Genomic DNA, 21,007 nt, shown 5'->3' with positions numbered 1-21,007 from the left:
CTGAGATTATTATCCTACTTGAGATGCAGATTTATTTTTGCTATATTTCTTTGAATATGACTGACATACCTTTAGTTAGAGGCCAGTGTTCTTCATGCAAAGTTTTATGTCAACCACCAGTACCAGAAGTCCAAATACTTCTGTCCAATTCATCTTGATATTAGAGTCACCACGGTAAACACAACACAGTCAATCACGGGATGGAAGAGTACTTTTACTCATGTACACAAAACAGAGGGAGACAAATCCCTATTGCATGCATAGATCTCCCATGGTTGGTGCCCCCCACAACTCAGAACAACTACCCTACGTGCACGCCTCTAAAACCACAGTACAAAGACCTTGACTCACACTGCATGGAATCTGAAATGCTGAAGCTGAGGGTGTGTCTAAGGACCATTGACACACATGTGCAGGCTCTTTATCTCTTGTTGAGGAAGCGTTCCAGGCCCATGGTCTCTTCTTATATGGCTGGGTAACATTCAAAAGACTGTGCACATAAGACTGCTCTTCACTATATGTTTTATTTTCATCCCTCATTTCTTGGAACTGGAAAGGTGAAAGGAAACATTTTACATTCTACTTTGGGGCTATAGATATTGTAAAAAGAATCTGTTCATTTTTTATGTTATAAGATAATTTTTGAAATATTTTAATGGTGAAATTATTTAGAATTATACTGGTTTGATACTGTTTTAATAAATCTGTTGAGGTGTAAAGTTGCCTATATTACGCGCACACACACACACACACACACACACACATATTTCAGCAAGAATTTGTTTTGAGCAATCTAAAATCAAATACAACACATGAAATTGGAGTTGTGGGTATGAATTTAAAAAGGCAAGAAATAAAAGTAAAACAAAATCTTCTGAATGTAACCATTGTGTAAGTAGTCATGTCACGTTTTTCTAATGCAAAATTCAAAAAATATTCCCATACTTTACACTTGCTGTTCTCTTACAGTTTTTTAAATGGGATTTTAAAATGCAGGTATCCAGTGTTTTCAGTAAGTGACTTTTATCTATCCTGAAGTGGTTTCAGATGAGTAAAATATCTCAGACTATAAGAAATAATTTTGCTCTTGACTAAGAAAAAAAAGGTGTATTAGAATACTCAGAGAAAATTTTTTTCAAGAAATTGTTATAATAAAAAAGGTGTACTACTTGTTCATATTCTGGTTAATTAGATTGTAGCACTGAGACTTCAGTCTGTGTGACAGTGGAAATATGCCTAAGTAACATGCCCAGTAATCTATTACTTGGATTTCTCATGACTATTGCTTTTGTTCAGTAAATTATATAGCTGCTAAGTATGAGAAAATGGAACTAAAAAAATTAATTCATTAAAATAGTAACTAAAAGGGAATAATATCTATTGTAGCTTTAAACTTTTAGTATTTTTTTCTTTGAGATATTGTACAACAAATATAATTTATCTGAGAACATTAAAATGTAACATTTTAGAAATTAACATTTATTTTAATAGAATGTAATAAAAAGCAAAAAAAGAACATTTCCTTTAATAGAATATTATCATTCAAATACATTAACTTAACATGTCCTTTGATAGAATATGTTATGAAAATATAGAAAAGATGTAATGAATACAAGTGTATAAAAGCCATTATATAATTTATTAATATTTATTCCTATTATATGTAATTTTGTTCTTGACTACATAGGGAAAATACATAATTACTCAACTTATTTATTCGAGCTTCCCAGCATGAACCCTCTGATTTTGTCTACCTTCAGTCAGGACTTCCCTGTCTCACCCCCACCAACTCCCTGCCTTCTCCAAATTCAGCCTGTGCCTCCAATCTGAACACTCCCCATTTCCTGCTTCAGACCGCAGGTCAAGATAATCACCCATAGATTCCTATGCACTGCTCTGATATGGAAAATCTAACTGTGTACCATATCTGTGTGTAGATTGTGAGGCAGTGATGTGTAGACACTATGGACTGTTTTAGCATCTGAGTACATAATCTGTGCAAAACCTATGCATCCTTAAAAATATAGTCTAATAGACCTTCTTTGTCATTTCCACACAAAAAGAATCACTTACAGTGGTCTGTAATTTTTTGTGAACTTCTAACATTTACTACTCTTTAAGAAACCTGACAGAATGAATACCGCTGACCAGTAAACTAGACACTGCAGGGGAATCTTAAAACCAGAGATGCCTTCTTCCTTGGAGCTTTTATTCCAGTGGGGGAGATAGATAATAAATAAGAAAATGAAATATTACAACACAATTTAACAGTACATTAGACACTGCATTGTTCATAAATTGCAGTGACTCAGGTAGGACTACCAGTAAATTACACCTTAGAATGAAACACTTTAATAAACTAAGCAGATTGCTTTATCCTTAACCCTAAAGAGGGAATAGTCATGCTGAGAATATAAAGCTATCAACTAAGCTTGAGGAAGAGAGAATGGTATTCTTGGAGATTAAGGGGCACTAACTAGAATAAGCTGCCACAGCAAGGAGTTTTAGAGAGTCATAGAACATGTTTCAAGAGCCAAAAAGTATTTTGGCCTTTTGATATGATGAGGGGTGTAAAAGCCAACAGATTGCAAAGTTGTCCAGGAAGCGGCTTAATGAACTTTGCCACTTTACTTTGAGCTGGCAGCAATGCCAAGTTGTCACTGAAAATGACTTCTCTTAACTTAGAAGTACTACTGCATATTGTTTGCTGAAAATTCTGTTAAAAACACAACATACTTTATAAAGAATTTATGTAATATTCACTTTTTTATATTCATAAGCATCTCTGTAACAGTGTCAGTTTTATATTTATAATAGTTGAATTTTTAAAATTCTGCTTGAGGTCAATTTTTAAGGAAGGGAACTTTTAAATAATTACAACTGAATTGTCAGTAGAATTGTCTTCTATAGTTTTCTAAAATTCTAGTTTAATACTTCCAAATTCAAACATTAACTTTAAAAGATACAAAAACAAAATTGATTTTGAATAAATATTTGATTTCAGTAATTATATTTGTCATCAGCTCCTCCTTTCAATTAATATCTCTTAGAGAATCTATCCTTATCTCAATTTTCACCTTGATAATGATGAGTAGCTGGATGCAGTTGTTGGAGACTTCGAGACACTTCTGAAAGGCCTTGGAAGGTTTCATTCAATCTGATGCTTCATGTTCCTCATAGGAAAGAAAATCGTGATAAGAAACAGAGACCTGAACTGTGTTTAGAATTTATTTGTAAACGACAAGGAACAAATTCCATGAATAGGTCCCTCAAACATGTGGCAGGACACATTTGCGTATAGAGTTATTAATGTATGCAATAGTTAGGTAACAACACGTTTCAGGAAATCTGTAAAATTTTAATGCAGAAAATAATGTACACAAAAATACGATGAATAATTTTTAAATTATTTCTAAACTTGCCCTAACATTCCTGTATCTATACCAAAAAGATATTTTTAACTTAGTCTTTTTGTTGTTGTTGTTGTTGTTGTTGTTTTGTTTTTTGAGACGGAGTCTCGCTCTGTCGCCCAGGCTGGAGTGCAGTGGCGCGATCTCGGCTCACTGCAAGCTCCGCCTCCCGGGTTCCCGCCATTCTCCTGCCTCAGCCTCCTGAGTAGCTGGGACTACAGGCGCCCGCCACCGCGCCCGGCTAATTTTTTGTATTTTTAGTAGAGACGGGGTTTCACCGTGGTCTCGATCTCCTGACCTTGTGATCCGCCCGCCTCGGCCTCCCCAAGTGCTGGAATTACAGGCGTGAGCCACTGCGCCCGGCCTTAACTTAGTCTTTCTAAGGAGTTGGCATAATAAATTGAAGTGAAATAAATAGTGTACTCAGTTAAACAATCAATATTGATATCAGTTATTAGTAAAACATTGACTTTATTTATCATCACAACTTCTCTTCATCTGCCAGTAAAGTTACCCATGAAATTTATTAATAGAATGTATATGTTTTAGAAAATATTCCCCTTTTTTTTTGCTGTAGTTTCTAGTTCCAACATTCTAGAAGCAGATTTTAGTAACTAATAGAAATGTGAATGTTCATAATGTAATTCATATGAATCTTTTCCAAAGCAAAATTTCAATGGGCAAAAATATATGATTATTTAGGAGCAATGTAATAGTATTACAGTAATTTTCAACAAATCATATGCAAAATTAGTGTAAGCAAAATAGACTTGTATTAGTCTTTTCTCACACTGCTAATAAAGACATACCCTAGACTGGGTAATTTATAAAGAAAAAGAGATTGAATGGACTCACAGTTCCACATGGCTAAGAAGGCCTCACAATCATGGTGGAAGGTGAAGGAGGAGCAATGGCACATCTTACATGGTGACAGGCAAGAGGGCATGTGCAGGGGAATTGCCATATATAAAACCATCAGATCTTGTGAGATTTTTCACTATCACCAGCATGGGAAAACCTGCCCCTGTGATTAAATTACCTCCCACTGGGTCCCTCCCAAGACACACAGGGATTATGGGAACTGCAGTTCAAGATGATATGTGCATGTGGACACAGCCAAACCATATCAAGACTCATACACACACACACACACACACACACACACTCTTAATGAATTTCACACATCCACATTCAAGATATGAAGACGTTGGAAGGGACAAAAGAATCAACAATTCAGACGATACCTGTTTGCCTCTTTATAAAAATATTTTAGAGATAGGGACTCAATCTATTGTCCAGGATGGAGTACAGTGGTGAGATCATAGCTCACTGCAGCCTGAAATTCCTGGGCTCAAGCAATCCTCCCTTCTTAGCCTCCCAACCTTAAGTAGTTCGGACTGCAGGTGCATGCCACCACACCCAGCTATTGCTTTTTAAAATTTTTTTAGTAGAGATGGGGTTTCCCTATGTTGTCCAGGTTAGTCTGGAATTCCTGGCCTAAAGCTGAACTACTTCCTCAACTTCCCAAAGGGCACACCTGGCCTTACCTCCTTTTACTTTTTCTTTTTTTTCCAATAAAAAAAGAACCCATTTTATTGATAATTTTGCATCTATGTTCATTAGGGATATTAGTCGGAAGCTTTCTTCATGTGTCTGTCAGATTTTGGTATCAGACTGATGCTGGCTTCATAGCATGAGTTAGGAAGAAGCTGCTTCTTTTAGATTTTTTTGAATAGTTTCAGCAATTGGTATCAGTTCTTCTGGTAGAATTTGACTCTGAATCTATCTTGTTCTGGGTCTGTTTTAGTTGGTAAATTTTTTTTTTTTTTTGAGTTTCTTTGATATTTTATTATAATTAAATACTTTTTCTGCATATATTGAGACAATCATAATTCCTTTAAATTTGCTTTCCTAGAAACGTTTTTTTTAAATTTATTTTTTATTATTATTATACTTTAAGTTCTAGGGTACATGTGCATAACAAGAAGGTTTGTTACATATGTATACTTGTGCCATGTTGGTGTGCTGCACCCATCAACTCGTCAGCACCCATCAACTCGTCATTTACATCAGGTATAACTCCCAATGCAATCCCTCCCCCCTCCCCCCTCCCCATGATAGGCCCCGGTGTGTGATGTCGCCCTTCCCGAGTCCAAGTGATCTCATTGTTCAGTTCCCACCTATGAGTGAGAACATGCGGTGTTTGGTTTTCTGTTCTTGTGATAGTTCGCTAAGAATGATGGTTTCCAGCTGCATCCATGTCCCTACAAAGGACACAAACTCATCCTTTTTTATGGCTGCATAGTATTCCATGGTGTATATGTGCCACATTTTCTTAATCCAGTCTGTCACTGATGGACATTTGGGTTCATTCCAAGTCTTTGCTATTGTGAATAGTGCCACCATAAACATACGTGTGCATGTGTCTTTATAGCAGCATGATTTATAATACTTTGGGTATATACCCAGTAATGGGATGGCTGGGTCATATGGTACATCTAGTTCTAGATCCTTGAGGAATCGCCATACTGTTTTCCATAATGGTTGAACTAGTTTACAATCCCACCAACAGTGTAAAAGTGTTCCTATTTCTCCACATCCTCTCCAGCACCTGTTGTTTCCTGACTTTTTAATGATCGCCATTCTAACTGGTGTGAGATGGTATCTCATTGTGGTTTTGATTTGCATTTCTCTGATGGCCAGTGATGATGAGCATTTTTTCATGTGTCTGTTGGCTGTATGAATGTCTTCTTTTGAGAAATGTCTGTTCATATCCTTTGCCCACTTTTTGATGGGGTTGTTGGTAAATTCTTTATTACTGATTCAATTTCAGGAATTGATATTGGCCTATTCAAGGTTTCAATTTATGCAAGGATTGAATCTTTTCCTGATTCAATCTTGGGAGATTGTGTTCTAGGAAGAATTTATCCATTTCCTCTAGATTTTCTAATTTGTGTGCAAAGAGTTGTTAATAATACTCTGATGATCTTTTGTATTTCTGTAAAATCAGTTGTAATACCACCTTTGTCATTTCTGATTGTGATTAATTGGTTCTTCTCTTTGTTTTTGTTTGTTAATACAACAAAGGGTCTATCAATCTTACTTATGTTTTCACTAATCATCAGATACATGCAAATTAAGACCACAATGAGATACCAGTCAGGGATGGCTATTACTAAAAAGTCCAAAACCACAGATGCTGGTGAGGCCACAGAGCAAAGGGAACACTTATATGTTGTTGGCGAAAATGTAATTTAGTTCAGCCACTGTGAAAAGAAATCTGGAGATTTTTCACAGAACGTATAGCAAAGCTGCAGGTTCACCCAGTTATCCCACTACTGGTTATATACCCAAAACAAAACACATTCTATCAAAAAGACACATGCCCTTGTATGTTTATTGCTGTGCTATCACAGTAGTGAAGACATAGAATCAATCCAGATGCCCATCAATAGTAGATTGGATAAAGAAAATGTGGTATAGATACAGCATGGAATACTATACTACCATATAAAACAATGAAATCATGACTTTTGTGGCAATGTAGTTGGAGCTGGAAGCCATAATCCTAAGCAAATTAAGACAGAAACAGAAAACCAAATAGTGCATGTTATGACTTCTAAGTGGGAGTTAAACATTCAGCACTCATGTACATAATTATGGGAACAATAGAGACAACCAACTCAGAGGGTGGTGGCGGGGGTGGGTGGAATTAAAAAATTACCTATCAGGTACTATGTTCACAACTTAGGTGACAGAATTTTTACCCCAAACTGAAGTTACCCCAAACTTCAGCATCATACAATATTTCCATGTAACATATCTGCAGATGTTATGTTAAATAAATAAAACTTGAAGAAAAAAAAAAAAAAGCAAAATGTGCTCAGAGGTCTTACAAAGCTGACTTCCAGTCTTGTCTTATTACTAGGAGATGTGTCACACACACCCCTCTAAATGGAATGTACTCAGAGAAAAAGAGATTGTGGAAGTAAATTAGATCAGTGAGTTAACGGTGTCTGCCATTTCCTAATTATTTATATTAGCTTAAAGTTTCTCTGAACATTTGGGTTATGCCAAACTGAACAGCCAATTACTACTTGTTTAGCATTCCTGAGTCTCACCCATTCTATTCTGGTAGAGCCTTTTTGTCATTGTGAGAACAAAAATGCCTTTGGGCATTTTCGAATAATTCATAGCCTGATGTCACCTACATTGAAAATCACTTAGTTAATTTTATACGCAGTCATGCAGCACTTAACACTGGGAGACACTTTCTGAGAAATACACTCCTGGGTCATTTTTCCATTGCTCGAGCATCACAGAGAGTACTTTACACAGAATAGGATGGTACAGTCTACTACACACCTAGGCTATGAGGTATAGACTATTGCTCCTAAGCTACAAACTTGTACAGCATGTTACTGCACTGAATATTGTAGGCAACTGTAATATAACAGTAAATATTTATGTATCTAAACATAGTTAAATATAGTACAGTAAAAACATAGTATAACAGATACAAAAATATTATCAGACTTATGTAGAGCATTTAACATGAATCGAGGTAGCAGGACTGGAAATTGCTCTGGGTGAGTCCGCGTGTGAGGGGTGAATGACTGAGAAGGCCTAGGATATTACTGTGCATGGCTATAGGCTATATAAACACTGTACACTTAGGCTACACTACATTTATAAAAACTTTTTTCTTTAATAATAAGTTAACCTCACTATGGCTTTTTTACTTTATGACTTTTCAAATTTTTTGTAATAACACTTAGCTTAAAACACAAATACATGGTATGGCTGTATAAAACATTTCCCCTATATCCTTATTCTATAAGCTTCTTCTTATATTTACATTTTTTTATTTTTTTACTTTTTGAACTTTTAAATTAAAAATTAAAGCAGAAACAGACATTAGCCTAGCCCTACACGGGGGCAGGATCATCAAATATCACTGTCTCTCATCTCCACATTTTGTCCCACTGGAAGGTCTTCAGGGGCAATAACATGTCTGCAGCCATCATTCCCTATAATAACAATTTCTTCTTCTGCAATACCTCCTGTAAAACCTACTTAAGGCTGCTTTACAGTCAACTTTTTAAATCTAAGTCAAAGGAGTACACTCTAAAATAACAATAAAATTATAGTAAATACATAAACCAATAACATAGCTCTTTATTATCAGTATCACGTAGTATGTACTGTACATAATTGTATGTGCAATACCTTTATGCAACTGGAAGCACACTACGTTGTGAATAATGAATTGTGCTATGACTTTACAATGGTTAAGATGTATCTGGGCAACAGGCATTTTTAGCTTCATTATAATCTTACCGGACCACCTTCATATATGTGGTACATCAATGACCAAAACATTGTTATTCAGAGCATGGCTGTATTTTCAGATCCAAAAAGTAGTTATTATAGTATCTCCTTTCTGTAAAATGGCCTAGAATTATTTAATACCTGGATTTAAAAAGAACATACAAAAATGAGGCACATAATTGAGGTAATCGGCAAAATAAAGCTAGTGAGACTTAAGTTTATATAAAGTGGATCACTAAGTTTTACCTTAGTTTTAACAAAAAGAAAATATCTTGAAACACAAACTAAGCCTTAATTAAAATTTTGGTCTAGACCGTGGTTATCTTAAATGCACTTTTTCTCCTACTGCAATTCTTCTCTTCTTCCCACAACTAAACATCAGTAGTGACATGTTGCCTTCTACCTACTCAGTACATGAGTATTACTAGCACTGTTAGTTCTTTCCAAATTCCTCTTTTCTTTTCTCTCCTTTTCACTCATCCTCAGTTTTCTTTCTCTCTTCACCATCCATCAACAGTTTCTAGGAAATTTTCTCTCAATAATGTTGCAGAATGATTTGTTTTGTTACTTTGTAGTGGATATTATTGACTGAAAATGAGCCAATGTGTTACTTCTCTCTGGGCTACTAGCATTTCACCAGGGCAGCCTACATATCCACAGAAATAAAAGTGTAGTTGGACAACTTTAGGCATTAGAAGCAAGTATAGCCTGTGCATAAAATTACCTCGCTACATTCTGGGTGTTAAGGGTGTGCAAAGAAAGAAAATACTGTTAGCTCTTGGAGAATTGTTTTTGACAACATCAAAAAAGGAAGGAACATTTTCTCTAATTGTCATGGGTCTCAGAAAACATGACTTTAGTCTAAACACTGTTCTTCTGTGACAATAATTGAATAGGAATTGCTGTCTGGATATTAGATCCACTTCTAAACTATCCCCCAGTTTGCCCCAACCACCTAGCTACCTCTTTCCAGATAAATACAGCCATCCCTATTCTCTTTATTTTCCATGATATCTGATATTCTTCCCTCTGCTTCAAATCATTGAAATGTTCTCCAGGACTCTTCTTACTCCTTGTATTTTTCTTCTCTGCTTGTTCCCCAATTTCTTTTTTTATCTGAAGACAATTTCCCAAAATGTCAATGAGTTAGCACTTGGATATCCCAGTCACTTTTTTATTTATTTCTGACAACCTACTCTACTAACTCTTTCCAGCCTGTCTCTCAGCAGATCCAATTAGAGATGTCCATGATTCAAGAACAAGATATATTAATGAGGCTGCATGGTATTCTCAAGCCAGAGTAGAAAATATCTTATCACATTTCTTTCTAAAGAGATTATGTCTTCACATTTTCCAATTCCAATAGAGTTTGTAACTAAATAATTATGATAGCATTATCCATTAATTCTTTAACATGAAGGATAAAAACAAAGTAACAAAACAGGTTCTTGACCATTTGTTATCTGCTCTGTAATCCCACATCATTTCATATTTTTACTTTGAGCTCAGTGAGTTTATACATTTTAAACATTTGAATAAACATTTTAGTGTAATCAGATGACAGGAAAAGGCTTTATAGTTTTTACTTGGTTGTAATTTTTAAGTTCCATCCTTCATCATTCACAAATTATGTGTATTCTTACTATAATGGAACAGGAAGATAATATTGAGATAACATATTTCCCATGCTGGCATTATTTACTGGCAGAACTGACAATAATAGTTCAGACTTAGGTATTATTGAGAAATAGCTGGGAACTAATATAAGCCATATTTTAAGAGAAAAAATGATTATGTTATATGATAGACCTGAAAGTATATTTTATACACTATTCGCTAGACGTGGAACATGAATCTACTTGCTCATACCTTCAGAAAACAACACTTATGAGATTGCATAGAAATTTAATGTCTCTACAGAAACTTGGTGGGAATTGAGGTAACACAAATCAATACAATTAAACATCTATATGGAGAATAGGAAAGTAAAAATGAGTGTAATAATGTCACATTATGCATGAGAAAATGCATACAATTATCTTAAGTAGAATTTATTTCACAAATAGTTTGTATTTATCATGCGAAAATAGCCACACATATTTTAATAAATAGTTTCAGGCATGGTTTCTTTCCCATGTTTAGGAAACTATTTAATTTGATGATAGCTATGGTATTATATTAGTCTTGGCACATTAAATAAGTATTCTGAGCGAAGGAGAACTAACAAAAATTGGTAGTTTAAAATCAATTAGGAAGAAAATATGATAGGAACTAGCAATTGTGCTTGTGGCATAGTTTCTAAAGCTTAATTGACCTTCATAAGGTACTCGTAGTAAGTAGGTTGTATCATATTACACTGGTAATAAGAGATGGAAAATAGTTTAAAATGAGGTTTTAAAATAATAAAATTAGGTGTAATTTTTGTGATAAATTATATTCTAGTTACTCATGTCTACATATACAAAGAGTTTTAATTGTCCTTCACTTTTTTCACTTTGCAGATACTACATTTCTTACTAATTGAAGTTTATGTCAACCCTGCATTGAACAAGTCTATCAACATCGTTCTTCCAACAGCATGTGCTTACATTGTGTCTATGTCACATTTTGGTAATTCTCACAGCATTTAACACTTTCATTATTATTATAATGCCTGTATGATGATATATAATCAGTGACTTTTGATGTTACTATTGTAATTGTTAGGGCACCACGACCTACACCTATACACAATGGCAAACGTAATCCATAAATGTCATGTGTGTTCTGGCCATTTCCTTGTCTCTTGCCCTCTCCTCTCCTCAGGCCTCCCTGTTCCTGGACTCACAACAGTATTAAAATTAGACCAATGAATAACCCTACAATGGCCTTGAAGTGTTGAAGTGAATGTGTCACACATCAGTCACTTCAAATCAAAAGCTAGAAATGATTAAGCTTAGTGAGGAAGGCATGTGAAAAGCAGAGATTAGCCCAAGGTTAGGCCTCTTGTGCCAAACAGGTAGCCAAGTTGTAAACGCAAAGGAAAAGTTCTTGAAGGAAATGAAAAGTACTATTCCAATGAACACGTGAATGATAAGTGAAACACCCTTAGTGTTGATATGGAGGAAGTTTGAGTAGTCTGAATAAAAGATCAACCTAGCCACAACATTCTTTTAAGCCAAAGCCTAATCTAGACCAAGACCCTAATTCTCTTTAATTCTGTGAAGGCTGAGGGAAGACAGGAAGCTACAAAAGAAAATTTGGAAACTAGAAGAGGGTGGTTCATGAGGTTTAATGAAAGAAGACATCTCCATAACATAATAGTGAAAGGTGAAGCAGCATGTGGTGATGTAGGATCTGTAGCAAATTATCCAGAAGATCTAGCTATGATCATTGATGAACGTGGCTGCACTAAATTGTGGATTTCAAATATACATGAAACAGCCTTTGGGAAAAGATGCAATCTACGATTTTCATAGCTAGAGAGGAGAAATCAATGCCAAGCTTCAAAGCTTCAAATGACAGGATGACTCTTTTGTTAGGGGTTAATGAATCTGTTGACTTTAAGTTGAAGCCACTGTTCATTTACCTTCTGAAAATTCAAAGGCCGTTAATAATGACACTAAATTTCCTCTCCCTGTATTCCATAAAGGAAACAGCAAAGACTGGATAAAAGCATATCTGTTTACAGTTTGATTTACTGAATACCTGAAGCCCACTGTTGAGACATGCTGCTCAGAATCAAAGAATTCTTTCAAAATATCATTGTTCACTGACAATGTATCTGTTCATCAACAGCTCTGATGGAGATTTACAAAAAGATTCGTATTATTTTTATGCCTGCAAACACAACAGCAATTTTTGTCCCATGTCTTAAGGAGTAATGTGGACTTTCAAGTCTTATCTATTTAAGAAATACATTTCATAAGGCTATCATAAATGCTGATTTCTCTAATGGATTTGGGCAAAGTAATTTGAAAACTTTCTGGAAAAGATTCACCATTCTAGATGTCAGAAAGTATATTTGCTATACATACGAGGAAGTAAAAATATAAACATTTATATTAGTGTGGAAAAAGTTGATTTCAACTCTCATGTATGACTTTGTGGTGTTAAAGACTTTAGTGGAGGAAGTAATTGCAGAGTTATTGCCCATCTCTGAGTTACTATCATGAGATTACTACAATCTCATGATAAATCTTGAATTGTTAAGGAGTTACTTTTTATGAATGAACAAAGAAAGTGAATTATTCAGATAGAATCTACTTCTGGTGAAGATGATGCGAACATTGTTGAAATGACAACAAAGGATTTAGAATATTACATAAAGTTAGTTTGTATAGCTGCAGCAGGGTTGAAGAGAATTGATTCCAATTCTGACAAAAGTTTTACTATAGGTAGAACTTCTACCAAACATTATTGCATGCTACAAAAAAGTTTTATAAAAGTAAGAGTCAGCTGATGCAGTGAACCTCATTGTTGTTTTATCTTAAAAAAATTGCTCAGCCTGGATGACATAGTGAGATCTAGACTCACGCAAAATTTTTACTTTTTAAAAATTAACTGGGCATATTGGCATGCACTTGTTGTTCCAGCTACTTGGAAGGCTGAGATGGGAGGATCTCTTGAGCTCAGGGGTTCGAGGCTGCAGTGAGTTATATGATTGTACCACTGCCTTCAGCCTGGTTAACAAGATGTGACCCTGTCTCTAAAAATAATAATGATAATAAACTAAAAATCCTAAAATATAACCTAGAATATATTCTTCTCAACATTGGCCTTGGCAAAATTTTTTTCTTAAGTCTCCAAAAGCAATTTCCACAGAAACAAAAATAGACAAGTGGGGCCTAAGTAAACTAAAGAGCTTCTGCACAAAAGAAACTATCAACAGAGTAAGCAGACAACTTACAGAAAGGAAGAAGATACTTACAAAGTATACATTCTACAAAGGCCTAATATTCAGAGTCTATAGGGAACTTAAATCAACAGGCAAAAAGCAAGTAACTGCATGAAAAATGGACAAAGGACTTAACAGACACTTCTCAAAAGAAGACATAAAAGTGGCCAACAGTCATGAAAAAATGGTCAGCATCACTAATCGTCAGAGAAATGCAAATCGAAACCACAATGAGATATCATCTCACACCAGTCAGAATAGCTATTTTAAAAAACTCATAAAGCAGCCGGGCGCCGTGGCTCACGCCTGTAATCCCAGCACTTTGGGAGGCCGAGGCGGACGAATCACGAGGTCAGGAGATGGAGACCATCCTGGCTAACACGGTGAAACCCCGTCTCTACTAAAAATACAACAAATTAGCCGGGCGTGGTGGCGGCGCCTGTAGTCCCAGCTACTCAGGAGGCTGAGGCAGGAGAATGGCGGGAACCCGGGAGGCAGAGCTTGCAGTGAGCGGAGGAGATCGCGCCACGGCACTCCAGCCTGGGCGAGAGAGCAAGACTCCGTCTCAGAAAAAAAAAACAAAAAAAACCTCATACAGCAACAGATGTTGGTGAGGCTGCAGGGAAAAGACTCCACACTGTTTGTGGGAATGTAGAAAGCAGTCTTAAGATTGTTCAAATAACCTAAAACAAAGCTACCATTCAACCTAGCAATCCCATTACTAGGATTCTTTATTTACCCAAAGAAAAATAAGTCATTCTACCAAAAAGACACGCATTCATATGATCATTACTACACTATTCACAATGGAAAAGACACGAAATTAACTCAGGAGCCCTCCAATTGTAGACTGGATAAAGAAAATGTGGTACATACACAGCCTGGAACACTACATGGCCCCAAAAGAGAATGAAACTATGTTCTTTGCAGCAACATGGATGCAGCCAGGGGCCATAATTCTAAGCAAATTAACCCAGGAGCAGGAAACCAAATCCTGCATGTACTCACTTATAAGTAGGAGCTAAACATTGAGCACACATGGACACAAATACAGGAACAATAGACACTGCGGACTACTATAGTGGGGAGGGAAGGAGGAGGGTGTGGATTGAAAGATTGCCCATTGAGTACTGTGCTCCCTACCTAGGTAATGGGATCTGTACATAGACCTCAGCATCACACAACATTTCCACGTTACAAAGCTGCACATGGAGCCTCTATATCTAAAATAAAAATTGAAATTAAAAAAAAATACCATAGTCATCTTAACCCTCAGCAACCCCCACCCTGATCAGTCAGCAGTTATTATTAAGATGAGAGCTTCCAAAAACAAAAGGATTATAACTCACTGGAGGCTCAGATAATCGTTAGCATGTTTTAGCAATAAATTATTTTTAATGAACATGTGTACCTTTTTAGGGATCAAGCTATCATACACTTAATAGGCTACAGTATAGTGTAGATATAACTGTTATATGCACCGGGTAATGAAAATATCATGCGACTCATCTTACTGTGGTGTTCAGGAACCAAAATTAGCAATATCTCTGAGGAAGCGTGTATATTGAAATGTGCCTAATGACATCACCCTAGGCTTTAAAATATATTCAAGTAAGAAATTATTTAAACAATACATATTGCAAAGCATTTCAATAATTCTTGTTTATTTCTATGAAAAGGGCTGAGGTTTTGTACATTTTTTGTATTAAGAGCAGAATGACTAACACATAGTAGACCTTTGATTAATATTTGTTAAACTAATGAATAAATGTATATACAGCTAATTTGTGGGTGTTACAAATTGGGCAATTTGTATATATAAATACATTAATAAGTTCAATCGTTAATTTTTTTTTTTTTTTTTTTTTTTTTTTGAGACGGAGTCTAGCTCTGTTGCCCAGGCTGGAGTGCAGTGGCCGGATCTCAGCTCACTGCAAGCCCCGCCTCCCGGGTTCACGCCATTCTCCTGCCTCAGCCTCCCGAGTAGCTGGGAGTACAGGCGCCCGCCACCTCGCCCGGCTAATTTTTTTTTGTATTTTAGTAGAGACGGGGTTTCACCGTGTTAGCCAGGATGGTCTCGATCTCCTGAACTCGTGATCCGCCCGTCTCGGCCTCCCAAAGTGCTGGGATTACAGGCTTGAGCCACCGTGCCCGGCCAATCGTTAATATTTTAAAATAAATCTCCTTAATATTCTGTGTCAGAGTGGGAAAACACTGACGTGAATTAAGGGAGAAAAAAGATGATTATTTTTCCAAAAGCTGGTTTTCTCAACCTTGGAACTTTAGAAACTTTGGGGTTGGATAATGCTTTGTTGTGTAGAGATATACACACATCATAGGATGTTTTGCAGCATCCCTGTCCTCTGTCCACTAGATGCTGATAGCACCATCCTTCAGACTGTGACAATGAAAACTGTCTTCAGATATTGTCTTCCATATTTCCAGATGGGGCAAATTTGCCCGCTAAAAAAAAAAAAAAAAAAAAAAAAACTTTTCTAAAAAATAATATGGGTGAGAAAGGTCAGGAGTAGCTGAAGTAGGGGTGAATCCAGTATTTAAACTCAAATTTAAATCAATGTATTTTGACATGGATCAAGAATCTTTTGAATATATTATGATAATGTTAAAAATGTATTTGAATCTGAAACCATGCTAGGAACATTCAAATTCTACATGTTTCTGAATTTCAGAGGTAAATAAAAGATATCTTAATGTTTTTCATATTTCAATAACTATCAAGATAAATAATGATAATTTTATGACTAATTACTGCAAATGGTCAGCTCATTCAGACTAACAAAGTGAGTTTCAGAAAAACTAGGGCCTGCTCCTAATCCCACAGATTCTATTGCTATTTAAGCAGACTCTACTCCTTAAATCCTCCCATGGCACCCTCAGGTTCTCATAGGACTTTGTGTTCTTATTCATTTTCTCTCTTATCTGCTGCTTTTAAAACTCCCCAGAAAGATGTTATTTTTTTCACTATTCTCTTTTCTTGTTGTTGTTGTTGTTCCTAGTCTAGGCCTAGCTCCCAACAAAAGTAAATGTTTTATAAGTGAATGAATAAATTAATAACTTTGCAAGAAATGCAAGTGGAAAAATTAACTGTATTTGGGGTAGCTGTCGTTCACTTAGCTCACCTGGTTTTATTCCTTAATTCAGTACTTATTTAATATACTGAACATATCATCATGTCTCTGACTTAAAGGCTTCTCAGTTTTTCCATGAATTTTCCTGTAAATCTCATGATACACTAAATGGTGCTTGATCAACATGCCTAACACAGACATCTAATTTTACATTCAAAGAGTATGATGAATGTCCCATATTTATTACATAATTACAAATAGTTTTTAAAAACCACACCTTCAGCAGGAGTGCAACTATCTTCTGTTCAGGTGAAAATACAGATGTTTCAAACTTTTTAAAGTTCTATTTATGTAATTTGTTAAAAAATCTTTCTGTTACAGAAACATAATTGAGAAGGAACAAATAATATTATGGCATTCAAACCATGATATCTATTTGCTTCTTCCTGCCTGTGCTAAATTACTAGCTGAGAGAAACTTCATGTTTGGGCTATCATCTATGCAAACTGAAGGAATAAATATGTTCTGCAAATTGATTTTGGAGAATAAACCCTCAGTTGCTGCCAAAATCTAGACATTATTGCTATTAATTATAGTCAAGTTAAGGTTGCATAATTATGGCTCAGAATAAATTAATACCAGGGTAAGTTGCAGGAAAGAAAACAAAAACAGTATGTTTCAGAATATTTTAAAAAGTATACGTACTTTTGTCTCTGGTGAAATAAACTAGGTGGACTCGCAGTAATGGATCATTACAGAGACATGCCAGAGATAGCAGTCTTATGTTCATACATTTGCTATGACAATAGTTACCTTATAACCACACCTACTATGTATTACCTGGTTACTGTGGATACACATTAACTAGATTAGCAGATTGAATACTTACAAAGTCAAGAGTAGCAGGTTCTGTCATGTTTCCAATGTTAGAGATGAGAGAAATGAGACAGATTACCAAATTTACCTATATTTACACAATTAGCCAAAGTAACTTTGACTCATTAATAAATAATCCATAACATAATTCATTCTTTAATTAACTAATTAGGGGATCAGTGTTTATTTGGAGGAGGATAACCAGAAAGGTACATTTTATGTGATTTAGTCCAAGACATTACTGTATAAAACAAATAGGATTAAAGCATAGAATGCCATAATGCCTAATTAAAAGAATTAATAGCAGCTATTGAGTTTCACTTTTATGCTGTTACATTATGAGAGTTGAGTGAAAATTAGTGCAGAATAAAATATAGAATTAGTGTCTTAATTTCATTTTAACTATATAATAACAAAATAGAATTTGAAATTTAAATATATAAATAATAATATTGTTTTTCTTTACAAGTCAGTTTGTCTTATTTTTTCTCAACAAACTTTCATAAAAACGATTTTAGAATTATTACATTGACTTTCACTATGTACATGCTTTAAATTTTCCTCTTGTGTAATATTTAAGATATTACTGATCAACGAAGTGGGTAAAACAGGTAGACAATGGTGAAGACAAAAAAATATAGCAGTTCTATGTGAACCTCTGAATTATCAAAAATGAATTATAAAACTATTAAATTCATCAGACTTTTTAAGGAGATGTATCTACAAGTAATATCATCCCCTTTCTCATCCAGAACTATGAATTTATCCTTGGATACATATTAGCAAAATAATAATTCACAATGTTTTTTAAATTTATGAGTGCCTTTTCAACATGTGGTGGAAGTGAATGTCGAAAACTCATATTCTGTTGAAATGTGTCACATAACTGTTGGTCAATGTCTGCAAAAAATCTGTTTACACATATATTTCTAATCTTATTTGAAAATGTCAGAGACAAATATGTGTAAGAATTAAATTTTTAACACTAACCTTGAATCTGAAGAAATTGGTACTCTAAAAATTCAGTTGACTTACTAGAATAAATATTTGATCTGTAAAGCAATAAAAAATTTCAATGCAAATACAATATAGAATACAAATTCTGAAATATGCCACAGACTGTTTTAAATAAAGAAGGCTTGCAAAAGTGTAAAAGACAATCTGATCCCGTCTTTCAGTTCTATTCTTAGTAAATGATGCTGTGCGTCTATTCATCCTGTGAAAGCCAAAGAAATAGGACTATAAAAAAAATTCACCTCCCTGTCTTTCAGTGAGATATTTTTTTCTGCGTATTTTATAGGATTTTTCACATTATACCTTTGTCTTCACTGACAAGAAATGTGACTGAGGGTCATCAATTGAATTTTGCAGTTCTATGCATCGAGGTCTCATTTTCCACCTTTTTTGCTTTATCCTTCATAGTTTCTAGAAAATTGCAATAGTCAGTTCAATGAAACCTGCAAAGTGGATGAATATGTACCTGAATTTATATTTCTAAATTAAATTGATGTTTCCCATTACTTCAAATCAATGACATTAATAGGAAGAACTCTTGGATATATCTGCTTCTAATAAAACTGCAGAGGATCTAAAAAACTAAATTATACTCAGCCCAAAGGCTTTTCACTTTTATTTTATGTCAAAATATGTAACATTATTTTCCACAACTAGCATTCAATGCAAAACGCCCCTAATTTCCAGGTTTGTCAATCTCAATCAATGGCTGATTGAGATTTCAATACCTGATGAAAATAATTAATATCAAAATGGTCCATATGGCTACATTCTGGAGCTTGAAATAATGATTTAGGTGAATACTAAAGTTTTAACACATATATTAAAGATGTAATGTACATGTTAAAGTATTTTAAAATTATACAATTTAGCAGATTTAGGTTGAAATTGTCAAATGAATGTAGTTAGATTCATAAGCCCCTTGCAAGAATCTGTGATAATTTCTCATTTTTAAAATAACTGATATTGTTTATATATTTGTGTTTAGAAACTAGTAAATAACATTTCCTTGAGTGTATCTGGTTGGCACAGCTGTATTATAAAAATGAGAAATGAATTATTAACAATTTAATTTGCAATCATGTGAAAGAAAACATTCCACAAAAATAATAAAAATTTTAATATTTTAAAACTTTTATATGAGCATAAATAGTGAAATGTTACTGTTGCAAAAGTGAACCATCCAAGGATTATGTAAAAAGCATTTATAGGTTACAAACTTAAGATATTTTTTAGTAAAAAGTGAATTAAGCAATAATTAAGCTATTATCACAATAACAGCCTACCTAAACTATAAATTTCTCTGCATTTTTATATAATTGTTTACTCACTCATTTCTAATGTCATGTTTCCAAATGAGTTGAACTTAGGGAAGGAGGAAATTAAGCACTATAGAATAAATATTCTATAACACACATGGAAGTGTCTACCATGGTAGATATATCCTCATTCACTCCATTTCCAGCAATGGACGTTACTTTCTTTTGGAATATCTAATTTTCATATGGTAGAGTTTCAAATTCTGGAATTTATTGGCTTAACCTTAACAATTTAAAATATGGAACAAAACTGTAAAGATATTTCCATATAGCAGAGTACAATTCTCTAAAGTTCTGAGCTTATAATCACTAAAGGGTTCAAAATTACAGACGTAACTCTATTTTTGAAGTAGAAAGAAACAGGCATACAGGGTGATGAATTATCTTCCCCCAAAAGACTTCTGCAATTTAAACTAATGGTGAAATACAGACTTGCAAAAGCTAGTAAGTTTGGTTTCTTGAAATCAACAGATTTGTCAAAACTGTGATTTGCTATTAAGGGAATAAGGTTCTTATAAATTTAAATATTACAATTGGAAAGAATCGTCTAAGAAATGAGAACAAAGGAAGTGGTTTCTTGATATGCACACCTGTGTGAATTAAATGTCCTGGCCAATTTAACTTTTCAAACTGAGACATAATTTCCAGAACAAATCAAATGAAACAAAACTACAAGTATTCTAAGATTGTATGAGTGTCAATCAAATTAAAAAATGCTCTTTTTGTTAATACAGCGAGTGACGGAAGCAGACACTTAATATTTGCAAGCTTCTAGCACCCGAATTACAAGAAATAAACTATGTATTTTAACTACATTTTTGTTTTGCCCTCTAACCCCACTTCAGCACTCTTCACGCATCTATTTCTTTCACCTCTCTCACAATTGTGCATAATATCTATAATCAGCCTGTGAAGAATGGGATAAAAGAATAAAACTTTTATAAAAGAATAAACTTTTATAAAAGAATAAAAGTTTACTAGAGTCTGCTCAAAACATCGTAATAGAAACAAAACCAGACATACCGAAAACATCTTCTGTTCCTTGAATGAATGACAGGGGTCGGGGAGAAGTTCCGGTTTACTCTGTACTCA

General features: G+C 34.6%; 1 long non-coding RNA gene across 2 annotated transcripts; it reads right to left on the bottom strand.

Annotated features, from left to right (window-relative positions):
* Positions 1-202: 202 nt before the first annotated feature.
* On the bottom strand, positions 203-21,004 carry LOC126950761 (uncharacterized). 2 transcript variants are annotated; one of them, XR_007724276.1, is made up of 6 exons: positions 20,939-21,004; positions 18,573-18,634; positions 17,596-17,615; positions 8,751-8,882; positions 3,078-3,173; positions 203-549 (listed from the first exon to the last, which is right to left on the bottom strand). It is a non-coding gene; the product is annotated as an uncharacterized LOC126950761 (long non-coding RNA). The 2 variants fall into 2 exon arrangements; XR_007724275.1 differs by lacking the exon at positions 17,596-17,615.
* Positions 21,005-21,007: the final 3 nt, after the last annotated feature.

This window comes from Macaca thibetana, chromosome 3 (genome assembly GCF_024542745.1).
Source record: "Macaca thibetana thibetana isolate TM-01 chromosome 3, ASM2454274v1, whole genome shotgun sequence".
NCBI classification, from domain to species: domain Eukaryota; kingdom Metazoa; phylum Chordata; class Mammalia; order Primates; family Cercopithecidae; genus Macaca; species Macaca thibetana.
The sequence above is the reverse complement of the archived record's forward strand: the minus strand, read 5'-3'. Positions and strand labels throughout refer to the sequence as shown.